At 45.6% G+C, this 10,964-nt stretch overlaps 2 long non-coding RNA genes across 2 annotated transcripts; one reads left to right on the top strand and one right to left on the bottom strand.

Moving 5' to 3' along the window:
- The first annotated feature begins 8 nt into the window (after nt 1-8).
- LOC135821921 (uncharacterized) lies at nt 9-2,972 on the top strand. The gene is made up of 2 exons (XR_010554417.1): nt 9-640; nt 2,501-2,972. It is a non-coding gene; the product is annotated as an uncharacterized LOC135821921 (long non-coding RNA).
- Nucleotides 2,973-4,349: 1,377 nt separating this feature from the next.
- On the bottom strand, nt 4,350-7,557 carry LOC135821920 (uncharacterized). Its single transcript, XR_010554416.1, has 2 exons — nt 7,057-7,557; nt 4,350-5,031 (listed from the first exon to the last, which is right to left on the bottom strand). It is a non-coding gene; the product is annotated as an uncharacterized LOC135821920 (long non-coding RNA).
- Between the last annotated feature and the right edge of the window lie 3,407 nt (nt 7,558-10,964).

Below are 10,964 nucleotides of genomic sequence, written 5' to 3'. Positions count from 1 at the left end.
TATATTATGCTCCGCAGGCCGCGAAAGAGAGCCCGTTACCTGGACCCCTACTCGCGCGGGTAGAGCGAAACTGAGCACCCTGGGATGCGAGCAGCTTTTTAGTACTCCCGGGTCCAAAATCTCACCACCAGGCCGGGATGATCAAAACGTCTGCCGGGTCTGCAGCCTACAAACGTGGATCTGCCGACACTGTGCTGTCGACGACATGTCCGGCAAGGCACCTCCTTGCGTGAAAGCAAGGAACGCTTTTTTTTTTTAGAAAGGAAGCTTCTTCTCCAAAATTTAAAATTTTTGAAAATTATTCCTTCTGAAAATATCATCGTTCGTATTTGCTCCACGCTATCAGACTTCCGCTCATCTATACAAAAACATATAGGGTACCCCGTAAGAAGGCCTTAGGCCTGTGGGAATTCCCTATTAAAAATTTAATAAATAATAATAATAATAATCGCGTTCTTGACCTCGAAGCTGACTGCTGAATGCGATTAGGAAAGAAGATTCCTGAAGATACACCAGACTGATTCTGGCAAGCCGTCTGTCGTCTAGATATGCAGTTGTTCGTCATGCATGGTCAGCAATCTTCCTCGTTCGTCCTTTCGTTTTCCTGACCACGATGATGACAAGCAGCTCTCATGCTCAGGTTAGTGCTGTACTTGTATGTCTGGGCACACAACACATCTGAGATTCACCCACTGACGTTATCGAACTGAAGAATGCAGCAAGGGTTCCTCGGATTCTCTTGATTTCGGAACAAATTTCCTTCACTTTCACCCTCTCAGTCTCTTCCCCATGCCCTCCATGCATGCACAATCGAGTTTGCATTTCAAATGTTGTTTTTACTTTGGCAGTGCGTTCGATAACGTTAGGACAGTCTAAGTTAGGTGTTCTTCTCTTCAGGCTTATTGGACGTGTACAAATTCTAATAGCTTCCATATGCTAAACGCAGATCCCTGTGAATACGGTTCTGCTGGGCAATGATGTTTACACCAATCTACACTCTATGCTGTCACAGCATCCACAACTGATCCTCTCTCTCTGAATTAACTATTTGATAAAGCCAATCTTTAAATCGCTGTTGCATAGGATCTCGGGTGGGAAGAAGCGATGAATCGATACATGGCATTGTGAAGAAAAGAAGAACAAATTCACATTGCACGTGAGACTCGGTTAGAAAGACTGAGTTTCTGCATTCATAAGAATGTCACACCGCGGGGATCATGATAAAGAAAACATATGTCGTGAAAATGACTGAAAGAACCAAAGAAGTATTTGATCTTCCAGCCAGCTTAGCCTGGTACTACCATACTAGCAGTGCTACCAAGTACCAGCCCTCCATATTTTCTGTATTTGTACGGAAAATCACTCCTTGTGCGCACTACAGAAATTGAGCAAATGGTATAGAAAATCGGAGAGGATCAATCAGCTGTGTAGAAGCATTGCAAGTGTAAGCTGAGTGATGAATAGTCTTGTACCAAAGCGAGTGCATGCCGTACCACAACAACATGTACATGTAGCACAAAAATAATAATGTCGTGAGTGCAAGTCACACATGTTTTACACTACCAAATGCAGCCACCGACATGCATGTGCGTGTCAAAAAACATTACAGTGCAAGTATGCATGCAATGTACACGGCAGTACGCAAAACACTGCAAGATACGGAAAATCAGAAGTCTGAGTACGCAAAACAGACTCAATTGGTGGGCAGCTCTGTACTGGCCTATACGGAGGGAGTGAATCTCAATGTGTGCAATGCACGCACTTTGGCCGACAGTGAAAACTATGCAAGTCGTGTTGGTTTGCAGGATGAATGTGAGTCCTTTTAGACAAGCGCCTTAGTGGAGTAGCCCACCGAAAGAAGAGTACTTGACACCGCGAAGTGGAGTCTGCGCATACAACAGTGAGGGGGTAAAATTAGCTATGACTGATTCTGCATGTGTTCTGCATGTGTGTCACATTACACTAGCAGATAGGCACACCTGTTGTTCCAAAAAGATGCTTATGTCAGTGTCTGAATATGTCGTGTACCAGGTAATATTGTTGCCAGGATCTCACGGTGAGAGTCAGACTTGAATATGGTATCAATAGATTATCAATATCATACATCACCATGTACCACCCAAAGTATAATAGCCGAAGGACCCGTTTGTGTGGTGGTGTATGATTTCGTGAGCAAGATGAAGTGGCTACAGATGTGTCTTATATAACACCCTAAGAAAAGATCATCAATTCTGGGGAAAGTGATTCTGGTAGCATGTTGTATCCAGTGTGGCATGACAAAGACTCCCTCGATTTAGCCTGTGGAGAATCCGTAAATACATAAATACAATACATACAGGCATCGCAACCTTCGGATTATATGCTCTTTTGCTTGCCTCCTGGAGTGTGGTTGTACCTTGGTTCACTGTATTAGAATAATAGTAGACTTTGTTTTTCGAATTCGTTTCTATAACATTAGGTTTCTTTCTGTTGCTGCTATGTCTTTTCATGTGTTTTACAGGATTGCCATCTGTTGATGAATACCACTCTGAGGCACTCTCACGAGCGAAGGTGTTTGAAAATCCATGTCGGAATGATGGTCATGTTGGCCTAAAGGTGCATTACATTGCCGATACTCGCCACCTCCACCCTGGAACATGTTCAATTTCTGTTTCTCGTATGGAAGGACCGAACAGGTTGTTTTCCTGTCTCAGTGGACCACTCAAGACTGAACAGCACTGATGGAAGAAGATTTGCCGTGAATCTCGTTCACATAATCAGCCTGTTTAATTGCTGTACTGAGGTGACTGCTTCATAACAATGACCATGCAGCATTAATTTTGGATAGTATTGCAGTGCCCCTAAAATTGGAGAATATCGAATTTCTCTGATAGCATTGTGATTCATTTGTGAATAAACATCACTACTCTTTTTGAGTAGCATAGCAATGACAGAGTTGGTTTAATGTATGACAAAATGGAGCCGCTTTTTAACTTAAACCTGTACTATAATCAGTACCGCCGGAAGCAGTTTTTGATTGGTCCGGTAGTTTCACGGCGGGTACACACGTCCTCCACGGTAGGAAACCTTTGTTGGTGGCCAACAAGTTGGTCTGGTGATAACCTGACCAACCAGACCGGCGGGCCTGATAATTGTGGGGCTCATGAGCAGCTTAAGTACTTAGTATGGTTTTGGACATGTCCCCAGTTAACCAATGAGAATAACCGGAAAACAAGGGGGGCTTTAGATACCGGGCTGACTTAACAAGAGGCAGGATAAGCGCGTTACGGGTTGAGCTTGTCGAAAACCAATTGTACTTCATTATGTGTGAAGGGGTTTTAGGAAGAAATATTTTATGAACCAGTGTACAGAGATGGTGCTTATGACGAAAGGAGAGAGGAGAAGTGTGTGAAAGTCGATAAAGGGCATCCGAAGGAACATATCGATCCTTGTTGTAAAGAATATTAAGTATAAATCTATGGTTGAAACCTACTTCCCCAAGCGTTCTCTGTTAAGTATAAATCTATGGTTGAACCCGACTTCCCCAAGCGTTCTCTGAGGGGACCGAGGTCTACTCTATCAGTTCATGTATTCTGTGAAGTGACATGACCATTCGTGGGGACCTTGCTCATAACTGCAAAAGTCCTCGTCTGATTTTTCCGCATCAATTGAACGTTATACATGTGCATGTAGTGAAAGCCACATGCAAAAGGCTGTTCCATGGCACTCATCTGCCACCAAGCTCTGGGTTCATTGGCTGAAAATATTCTTCGGCACAGTAAAGTCGTGCGCCCAAGAACGTGGAAGCCTACAGAACATCCAACCTGGAATACTAAGAACACCACAGCCCAAAATTAAGAATTGCGGTGTAGGTTTGTGCTGTTGTCAAACACCGGGATTGTTATGTTGCACATGTATCTGAGCTTTACCACTACATACACGTCTGTCTTTACACAATTACCAATCTGCAGACAGCATGCTGTTTCGCCCTTTAGTTACTAATGGACTCATCAATGCAGCACAGAGAAAATGAGGCAGGTGAATGTCCTAGGCTAGAGAGCATCAAATACAGGTATAGAATCATGCCTTGCAGATCTCGTTACGGCCCCTTCGATGCATGTCTGAACATTAGATGGCTGTGTAGCTTCAGTTATCTCAGAATATGTACTATTTATCCAGCAGCAACAACGTTGGTCACACAACTATTCACTATAATGAGTATGCGTTGGAACACTTTACCCCGAGTCATACTATAGCAGTGTATGCCATGCATGGGTTTACCTCACACACTGAATTTCATAATTTGACATCCAAATCACAGAAGAGTGGTGTTCCAAACTTTACGTAATTGCACTCCATGTCCGGCGAGCTACAGTAGAATACTTCAATAGAAAATTTCTTATAGCACGTTCTTAGAAACAAATCGTATAGGTTCGAGGCTGTCAACCCAGAAATTTGTGATTTCACAGCCATAGATGTTACCAGTCAGGTCACTGTATACAGTAGGTATGCAGAAGAAAATACTAGTAACTCTTTGTGGAAGAACTGTGCCAAAATGTGTACAGTACAGTAAATTAATAAAAAATGAGAAAAGCAGTGACAAGGCTGTGCATGATGTAGATCTACTCGTACCAGTAAGTACAGTGCACCAGTGAAATTGTTGGTGTAGTACCGGTATACTACTATAATTATGGCATGGCCCATGCCACTACAATCTATTTGCAGTGGGCCGCAGTAGGCCAGTGCAACAGAAAGCATTTCAGAAGCTGTGTGCAATGTTAACATCTATGACATACAAGTAAACTGCCATATAGCACAATCGATTACTCTCAGCCCACATAAGTACAATGTAGGCCAATCAGTAGTATAGATACATAGAGCACACTCTACATCATACATAGTCGGCACCAAATCTATGTTGTCGATGTATTTTGCAATGATGACATGATGGCAAGCGTGCTTGATTCATCATAATATTGCCTTGTACTTGGTTGGAAGTTAGTTGTAAGTTCAGTGGTCGAGGTAAGCAGAGCTGCTCCAGCTTTCAGAATCCTGCATGAAAAAGGCAGAAAGCAAATGTAGGTATAATAGTAGCAAGCTGATGTAAAGAGCCTGTCTTTCAATGCAATAATTCTATCCACTGCATGGACAGACCTGGTGCTTCATTCACCTCTGTTTCTTGCTTTCTCAGAAAACCTACTTCCTCCTTCAGCCATCTAGCTCATGATATACATTAATTTTTCTTTATGCCTTTTCAGCCGTGGTCGACTTTCGCCCCTCCTGTTTGATTGGCAATTGCAGTCAACCTGGGGAATACTGACCCTCGATTGTGAATGAGAAAAGTGTCGCTATTCGCATTGTTGTTACTCGTGAGGTTGGAAGTATGCAATCAAATGTTCACTAGATCTGAAGATTGTGTCGTTATTTGCGAGTTGTTTTGTAAACCCGAGGTAGATTATTCACAAGGTTGATTGTACATGCTATGGGATGTACAATAACTAACCAAACAATAATGGTGTAACAATGATTTGATTCCATATCCAATTGGATGAACCTAGAGTGCATGATCCATTCCAGAAAGGCGACTTCAGTGAGTCTTGAATTGTCAGCAGCATCATACTTCCATCGAGCTTTTTTTCTTTTTCGAAACGACCCTCTCTTTTCAATTCGAACGAAGGTCAACATACGATTATGGCAGGCATGCACGCACTGATCTTCACTGTATACATGTGCATGTATACTGTACTGTAGTCTGTGCAGTCAACTAGTCGTGTTCCACTTGGCTTACGGTAAGTATCACTACAAGTGCATAGTAGCCCCCCCCCCCCACCCCGGGGAGTGCGCGTGAACGGCAACTGTGAACTGGTAAAAGAATTATTTGACACCTTCGTTCGTTTCGATGGAGAAGGTTCATCTGGCAAATTGAGGCCTTCGTTTCACTCCTAGCCCCAGGAGCGAAATTTTCAATCCTTGGCTGCCTGTTTGAGCCGTCCTTGTGGAAGGGTTGATTTATGCATGCCCGCATATACATGTAGACCTTATTCAATAAACGTCACAATCACGTGAACCAGGGTCCCGGGAACCAGGGAGCGGCAAGAGACCTGCACTCAGTGCACAGTGGACTCGGCGTGGGAACATAGGAGTAGAAAAATACCGGTATTTTACTACTCCCTTGTACGAACTGGGCCTTTCTTGCCACTCGTTTCACGTACGCGTGCCCCAGCTTACAACAAATCCCTGGAGGCGAGTCCAAAAATCACGTTATCGAATAAGGTCTATAGAAACACAGATCACGTAGAACTACCCCATCCGGGGTCACAACTCACAACGTTTTGGGTACTTAGGTCTCATGTCGTCTCCCCAGGTGCTATGAATCCCTGATGCACATGTATCTACATATACAATGTAACCGTAACTCTACCAATATTGCGGACGATGACCCTCCCCCCCCCCCCCCGGCAAACAGAAAGTCGCTATGTCCTGGCCGAGTTATCTTTTAATTAAATGGTTTTCTCGGTTGGGATTTCATACCTGACAACCATCCCGATTTGGCCGGGACCGTCCCGATATCGAGGGCGGTAATAGGCACCCAAAAGTGCACTAGTTCCATGCCTCACCGCGAGCTTCTTTTGTATACATTTTCATGCCTAGGTATGTCATTGGATCTCAGGTTTGCAAAGGTTGGCAGGTATGGGATTTGTAGAGTGACCAGTTTTGACTATTGCCACCTGCTGTGCAGAAGTGTCATTCCTACATCCTGGCTGCAAACGTACCCCCCCCCCCCCCACACACACACACACACCACCACCAACAATGTTCGATCCTATTTACAGGACCTCACTCTATATGAAAGTGTAGCAGAGGCACTGCCAAAGTATAAAAAACAGCAATTGAAATGCAAGCTGCATTGTGCATGCATGGAGGGCATGGGGAAGAGACTGAGAGGGTGAAAGTGAAGGAAATTTGTTCCGAAATCAAGAGAATCCGAGGAACCCTTGCTGCATTCTTCAGTTCGATAACGTCAGTGGGTGAATCTCAGATGTGTTGTGTGCCCAGACATACAAGTACAGCACTAACCTGAGCATGAGAGCTGCTTGTCATCATCGTGGTCAGGAAAACGAAAGGACGAACGAGGAAGATTGCTGACCATGCATGACGAACAACTGCATATCTAGACGACAGACGGCTTGCCAGAATCAGTCTGGTGTATCTTCAGGAATCTTCTTTCCTAATCGCATTCAGCAGTCAGCTTCGAGGTCAAGAACGCGATGATATTTTCAGAAGGAATAATTTTCAAAAATTTTAAATTTTGGAGAAGAAGCTTCCTTTCTAAAAAAAAAAGCGTTCCTTGCTTTCACGCAAGGAGGTGCCTTGCCGGACATGTCGTCGACAGCACAGTGTCGGCAGATCCACGTTTGTAGGCTGCAGACCCGGCAGACGTTTTGATCATCCCGGCCTGGTGGTGAGATTTTGGACCCGGGAGTACTAAAAAGCTGCTCGCATCCCAGGGTGCTCAGTTTCGCTCTACCCGCGCGAGTAGGGGTCCAGGTAACGGGCTCTCTTTCGCGGCCTGCGGAGCATAATATACCTCGCCTGCTGGCGTGGTGACCAGGTGATTTGGGCACCCAGGAGCACGTGACCGCTTGTTCAACCATGTTCGATTGGGAATAAAGGAGGAACGCTGCATCGCAGCCTTTTCGGACCAAAACCAGTCGACTCAGCGTCCAAAAGACTACAACATACATGTATGGGCCAATCGCGGTCATCCGTGCTTTTATAAGAACGAAATGGCGCTTTTAGTGACATTTTGCATACAAATCCCCATCTACAAATTATAGTAGGGCGCAGTCACCCAGTTTCGGTGGAAGTGCGCGAGTTCGATTGGGATTCAAGTAGGAAGGGAGCGTCTCAGCTTTTTCGGACCAAGACCATTCGACTCAGCACCCCGAAGACTACAACTGGTGAAATTTTAATTTTTGCCTTAACTTCCCCTTTAACTTCCCCTTAAACTCTTGTGTAATCAATGGTGCTAGTGAAGCTAATATCAGATCCACTCTGATTTAGCCACCCACACTAGTAGTAGCAAGTATTACCTTCACTGGGGGCAGAGGCAGCTGCAGTTGGATCCCAGGACGGACACCCTGATGCCGTCAATCCTTTTTCTGCACCTTGTCCTCACCCACTTACTGGGGTGTGGTGAGTCCATAAGTGGGATCATTTTCAAGTCCACCCAGAGTTTTGGGGATTTCAGTGGGTGTCGGCCGTTGGGCGGTTCAATAGCCAATTGAGTCATCTTTCCAAGATTCCTTTTGAGTCTCTCTTCCCTCTCCCGGGGAGACCCACGTGACCAGTTTTGGCCGTGAGCAACAAGTACAAGTGTGTGTGTGTGTGTGTGTGTGTGTGTGTGTGTGTGTGTGTGTGTGTGTGTGTGTGTGTGTGTGTGTGTGTGTGTGTGTGTGTGTGTGTGTGTGTGACTGTGTGTGCCCCAATCTGCACACACACACGAATGTGATAGTCCTCTGTAATAATTGGTGTCGCTGTGATTGTTTGTGGGAGAGGGGGGGGGGGGGGTGTATGCCCAGAATGAGAGCTATATTATGATCTCGAATTTATTCTTATGGAACTGGCCTCTTGTACGGGCAGGAGCCCCCCCCCCCCCTTATTGCATTATGTATCTAGTCTTTTACTTGGTAAGACCAAGAGTACAATAACCGTTCTGTACTACTCTTGGTAGACTCTATGACGTGATATGTGCTGTACGCCTGTGTGGTAGTAGAGTGAAACCTGTCTAGACGACCGTTCAAGGGACCTTCAAAACGTGGTCTCCGTTACCAGAGGGTCTCCTTATCCAGGGTCATTTGACTGGAAATAGCATCCCTTTGTCCCGGTTGCAATTGCAGTGGTCTTCCAGGACAGGTGGTCGCCTTATCCGAGTGGTCGCCTTGACAGGTTTTACGGTACGTGCAGTGTGACTAGTGTCGCTATGTTAGTACGGTTTCTTACATAATATTATTACATCAAGTGCTTTTTTAAATAGGGAGGTTCTGCTATACGTGAAACGTAGAGAAATCACGTAGAGAGCAGGTGTCTGGGTTAGAGTCTACGGCCTCGCGTGTTTTGTCTCCAGATTTCTACGCAGAGATGGGGTTCTCTACGTTGTGGCACACGCAGAGAAAATGCGTATGGATCTGCTGGGTATCGCGCATATATCGATCAACTGCAGGCAGAAAACTGCCAAATATGGAAGGGGAAAGTCCCAGTACGCACTCCACGTGACTTCTCTAGGTGAAACGTAGAGCAGAACAGCATTTCTTTACGTTACGGGAACGCGAAGAAAGTTCGCGTGATTCTTTGCGTCGCGTTCCCAAAACGTAGAGCAGAACCTCCCTAATAGCAATACCTGATTTACAATACTTTTGATCGACAACAGTGAATTCTAGCACTTCAGGACTGGACTGTGGTTCGCCACGACGCTAGCACATACATGTACATGTACACTCTACACATTACAGACCAGGGAGTACGAGTAGTACAATACGTATGTGTTATTAGCCGAGTATCAGGGCAATACCGGCCGATATCTGCCCGAACGGCGTCAGCCGTGAGGGCAGATATCGTAGCCGGTATTGCCCGTACTACGAGGCTAATAACACATTTATTACATGCATACTTCCCGAATTTGATGTACTCATCAACGTACACTGCCTTCACACGTGGAATTCGGGATCAGTACTCGAAAAACTACGAGGCACATGTATCCAACTGGTATTACATGCGCACCTATGTACTTCCCATGTTAGTTGATCCAATCACCCTACACTGTCATTCATATTGGCAAGAGTACATAACCTCCCAAGAGTACCCCCCGTGATATCAAGAGTACATGCCCCCCCCCTCCCTCCCTCCCTTGTTGGTGATACATGTATCCGTATTCTGATAAGTTTGTATGCGACATTCATCACCGGCACCGTAGGCCAAACACCATGCATGCACCACAAACATGAGACTGGCCATGTGTACTCACTCGCTTGCCTCAGCTCACACTTCTACTTGTAGTTCAAATTACAACAAACACATCGAAGCTTTTTATTTCTTCACAAAGTTGATTGTGCAGTTGTTGAAAGTGCACGTCTTGAAAGCTGAAGGCATTGCTGCAGGCATTTCCTGGTGGCATTCGAGTTCATCCAGCTCTTTCTGGGACGCCTGAGACAGGATCAGATCAAGATCATCATCCCCGTCATCATCCTGGATGGAAGGAGTGGCTTGGCGTGCTCGCTTAGCCGGAGGCGTTGAAGATGCAATGGATGCTGATGATGATGCTCGCTTTGCACATGAACGTTGATCCAGTAGTGCTGCTGCGTGTAGCTTGTCCTTTTCAGATGGCTGGTCATAAGACGCAAGACTGGCGCTGGATCTGTGCTTCGAAATGCCCATAACAGTGGACGGTGCTAGACCCTGTCGAAGAAGCTCAGTGATGCAGCTGGCTCTCACCGAGTGGTTCGTGTACTTTACGGTTAGTCCAGCGGCTTCTGATATTTGAGTCATCATGGACCCGAGGGTGTTCTTGCCCAGGGGCTTGCCATTGTACCACGTATCTCTCTGACGGGTTGCTGCTGACACTTGCTGGAACAATCTTGTTTTCTCTCCTGTGCCCTTCGTTAGCTTGGAGGTATACAAGTTGAACGCACTCACTTGAAAGCTGTCCACGATCCTACCATCGGACACTTCGTCAGCGGAGGTAAGGGAACCCTGGTGATTTTTTTCTTTGTTGGCAGTGGTCATCCGGATGTAGGTTGTTGTGCAGTCAGACTTGACAGTTTCGAAGTCCTCTATGCACAGACTTGATTGGCTTTCCCGACCTCTCATACAGAAATGCTTGGTCACAACAAACCAAACGAATCTCGAAAGCCTAAGCGGATCATTGGTGCAGTCTGTGAAGTACTTGTCCAATCTTGTGTTGTCTTCTTCACTGATGGGGGGCTTGT

The sequence above is a fragment of the Sycon ciliatum genome, chromosome 7, assembly GCF_964019385.1.
Source record: "Sycon ciliatum chromosome 7, ocSycCili1.1, whole genome shotgun sequence".
Classification (NCBI taxonomy): Eukaryota; Metazoa; Porifera; class Calcarea; order Leucosolenida; family Sycettidae; genus Sycon; species Sycon ciliatum.
The sequence above is the reverse complement of the archived record's forward strand: the minus strand, read 5'-3'. Positions and strand labels throughout refer to the sequence as shown.